The sequence below is a fragment of the Marmota marmota genome, unplaced genomic scaffold, assembly GCF_001458135.2.
Source record: "Marmota marmota marmota unplaced genomic scaffold, marMar, whole genome shotgun sequence".
Classification (NCBI taxonomy): Eukaryota; Metazoa; Chordata; class Mammalia; order Rodentia; family Sciuridae; genus Marmota; species Marmota marmota.
The window spans coordinates 4,090,228-4,094,452 of record NW_025999862.1 but is presented as its reverse complement, the minus strand read 5'-3'; the positions used below and the strand labels follow the sequence as shown (position 1 = coordinate 4,094,452).

Sequence of the window (4,225 nt, the reverse complement as noted above, 5' to 3'; positions counted from 1 at the left end):
TAATATTTATTTCTTAGTTTTCGGTGGACACAACATCTTTGTTTGTATGTGGTGCTGAGGATCGAACCCAGGCCGCACGCATGCCAGGCGAGCGCGCTACCGCTTGAGCCACATCCCCAGCCCTCCTTAGATTCTTAAAGTCAGTAAGACTCTGAGTTTCTACCAAAATTTAGCTTCTTTCCTGACTGCTACTGGCAACTTCCTCCAGGTGAAGAACTATGAAAAAATGTGAAGCTGGGTTGGGGATATAGCTCAGTTGGTAGAGTGCTTGCCTCAGTGCACAAGGCCTTGGGATCAATCCTCAGCACCACACACACACACACACACACACACAAAAATGAAACTTACCTACCAGTACTCCCTTCCAAAACGGGTCTCTCCCTTCCCATTGCCTCTGATTTCCAGTGGTTTGGGTTGTTTCCAGGACCTTCAATAGGTAATGTGTTTACCATTTGGTCCAAAGATTACAGTGATATTTACAAAAGGGTTGATCTAATAGAATTTAGCCCACTACTGAAAACAAAATCCCATAAATGATTTGATTGATTGAATGAGGTACTGGGACAAGTGTTCTTCTACTGAGTTACACCCCCAACCCTTCTTATTGTTTTTTTGAGACAGGGTCTCGATAAATTGGTCTCGAACTCATACTTCTCCTGCCTCAGCCTCCTCAGTTAACTGGAATTCAAAGCATGGACCGATGCTCCTGGCCCATGAGTGAATGTTTTTAGTTCCTGTCTTCTCCCCTTTTAAAATGACATTCTGGGGGCTAGGGACATAGCTCAGTTGGTAGAGTGTTTGCCTCGCACGCACAAGGACCTGGGTTCAATCCCCAGCACCACAAAAAATAAAATGCCATTCTGTTGGTGAGAAATGTCAAGCCATAGAGAAACTAATGGCCATGACAAGATTGTTTGGACAATCACTAGAAACAAATGCCTCTGTTTTACCTTGTCCTCCTTCTAGACACATCTTGGCATCTCTCGAGTCATTAGGAGCCTGATTATCCCTTCTTTCTGTTAGGTGGTAAGGGTACGAGGTGGCTGGTGCTGCTTGAGTTTCTTGACTCCCTCTCCACTTTGGTCCTCCCAGGTTCCCACAAAGGCTCTGGTATTTCTTGCCAGTCGGTGCTGGCACTCACGCTCCTCAGGAGGTTGTCAGATTCCCACCGGGCCTTTAGGCCCTCTAAGGCCTGGGAAATGGCAGAAACAGCTGCTCTGAGCATACCCCTGCCATCATCTCCCCCCTCCTTCCCACCCAGGCTCTTCAGCCATGTTTTTCTAGTTTTGTTCTGCCAGATGCTGCCTTTAACCCTCTTCTCCTCAGGGAAGCTGAAGGGCTACAGCAGGATGTCTTGTGGTCATGCTGCTGTTCCCAAGATGGATGATTTGAATGTAGCATCTGGGTGGTGAGCAATTGCTCACATTTTGATTTAGCAGCTGGTGGTTCCGAGAAGACACTTCTAATTGCTGCCTTGTATCCTTGAGGTCCAATAGGATGAAAAGAGGCAATCACTTGAAAATCAGTGTGGATTGCGTCCCCCTCCCCCGGTGCCCCAGGTCATTAGGCCACCAAGTCCCACAAGGCTTAGTTCCTCTGTATCTCTCATGCCCGTCCTAAACCTTTGTCCACCCAAGGTCTCACCATTTCCTACCTGGATTGTGGCTCCATCTTCCTGGTTGTTTTGCTCTCCTGTCTGTCCCCTGCACTCCATCCACTTCACTCTCCAGCCTGCAGACTCCTGACATCTAAAACACAGATCTCATTCCACTCTTCACTTGCTCAAATAAGTTATTCTGTTCCCCTTAGTTTTTTAGGAAAAGTTCATGGCTCTGTTTTTTTTTTTTTTTTCAATTTTTAATTTTTGGAAACTTGGTCTGAGACTAATTTTTTTTTTGTTAGTTGTACATAATAACTTTGTTTTATTTATTTATTTTTATGTGGTTTCTGAGGATCAAACCCAGGCCTTGCATGTGCAAGGCGAATGCTCTACCACTAAGCCATAACCCCAGCACCCTGAGACTTATTTTTGAAACTTGGTCTGCCAGGCTGGCCTCAAAACTCCTGGGCTCAAGCAACCCTCCCCAGCCTCTGGAGTAGCTGGGCCAATGGCCATGCACCCAATTCAAGTCCAGAGCCTTTGACATGCACCTCAAGGCTCTTTGGAATCCAGTCCCGGTCTAAGCCTCCCCTTTCTCCCCACAACTGAAAGGCAACTTCCTTCCTGTATCCATCAGGGTGCAACAGAGAAACAGGACCAGTATGAGAGAGATCACAGGGAACTGGCTTTGTGCGATTGCAGACAAGTCTGAAATCAAACTCAAGTAGGTGAGGCATCTTTCCTGAAAGGCAGCCTATAACTGTCAGGCACGGGCTAAAGCTGCCATTCATAGGTGGAATTTCTTCTTTACCTAGAAAGCCTCTATTCTGTTTTTAAATTTTTTTGACTGATTCCATCAGATCCACTTAGATTAATCTTCCTTTCTTCCTTCCTTTTTTTTTTGGTACTGGGGATTGAATCCAGGGACACTTAACCACTGAGCCACATCCCCAGCCCTTTTTTATATTTTATTTAGAGACAGGGTCTCCCTGAGTTGCTTAGGGCCTGACTAAATTGCTGAGGCTGGCTTTGAACTTCTGATCCTCCTGCCTCAGCCTCTTGAGCCACTGGGATTACAGGTGTATACCACCATACCCAGCTTCCTTTCTTTTTTAGTACCAGGGATTGAACTCAGGGGCACTCAACCACAGAGCCACATCCCCAGCCCTATTTTGAATTTTATTTAGAGACAGGGTCTCATTAAGTTGCTTAGCACCTCGCCATTACTGAGGCTGGCTTTGAACTTACAGTCATCCTGTCTCAGCCTCCCGAGCCAATGGGATAACAGGCATGCGCCACCGTACCTGACTGAAAACTGTATTTTAAAAGTTTCCAGAATCACTCTAGGTAGTAAACACGCAGATTCAAATTCCTTCCCTGCCAGTTATAGATGTGTGACCTTGAGCTAGTAACTTAACTCTTAGGCTCATTGCCTGCATAGGTACAACTGAGGACAGAATAGCTACTTTTCAGATTTAAAAAAAAAAAGTTTTTAAACTTTATTATTTATTTATTATCTGTATGTGGTGCTGAGGATCGAACCCAGGGCCCTGCACATGCGAGGTGAGCGCTCTACCTCTGAACCACAACCCCAGCCCCTTCAGATTGTTGTGAAGATCAGTTATCTAAGTGCTCATCCAGTGCCTGGTACAGTCAACTTCAGAATATGGCAGTTTCTAATATGAAGGGAAAAGAAAAGAGGTATATGGATTCTTATTCTCCAGACAGCCTGTCTTCCCTGGGGCTATGCTAATTCTTACTAGCCTGGCATATTCTCCTGTCCTAGATCAGTCTATCCATTTATATCATCCTTCCTGCTATCTTGCATTCTTCCTAATATATTGTAGACTCCTTGGTGCTGGCCAGGTCCACAGCCCATTGCTGTGCTGTGTGTAGTGCTATAGAAGGAGGTCTGCCCTGCCCTGAGTTTGGAACCAGCCCTGCTGCTCAGTCTCTGGGAGCCCCCTGGCCCGTCCTCTCACTTCTCTTGGGCTCTGGCTATTCAGCTGTGCACAGCTCCTCCCTCACTTTGGCTCTGTTGACTGCTGAGGTTTCCTGGCTCGGCACTGGCTTCCCCTTACCTGTGTCAGGAGGCCCAGGTAAGAGCAGACAAAAGCTTGCATTGAAGTTACTTGGGATATTTTCCACAGACAGTGTGTTTGGGCCTTTCCCCTAGTCCTGCACATGCATCTGGGTTCTCTAGTGCCATTTCCCTTCATGGGGCATTGTTAAAGAAGCTGCACCTGCGGGGCCTCCCTTGCTCACACACTCACCTATCAGGTATACAAGGAGCATTTACTGTGTGCTCAGGCCTTGGATGGTCAGTTGACACCAAGGGTCAAAAGGCTCAAACCCTGGGGCTAGGGTTGTGGCTCAGTGGTAGAGTGCTTGCCTTCATGTGTGAGGCACTGGGTTCCATCCTCAGCGCCACATAAAAATGAATGAAATAAAATAAAGACATTGTGTCCATCTACAATTTAAATAAATAAGTAAAATAAAAGCATCGTGTCCATCTATAACAACAACAACAACGAAATATTAAAAAAAAAAAAAAGTCTCAAACTCTGATCCTAAGCAGCTCACAGACTAGGGGCCAGATGGAGGAATAAGGCTGTCTCTTAAAAC

General features: G+C 46.1%; 1 protein-coding gene and 1 non-coding gene across 3 annotated transcripts in view; both read left to right on the top strand.

Annotated features, from left to right (window-relative positions):
- Window positions 1-4,225, top strand: part of Stox1 (storkhead box 1) — a 56,708-nt gene that overhangs the window by 10,243 nt on the left and 42,240 nt on the right. The gene's annotated exons all lie outside the window — the stretch shown is intronic.
- On the top strand, window positions 773-841 carry Trnaa-cgc. Its single transcript has one exon. It is a non-coding gene; the product is annotated as a tRNA-Ala (tRNA).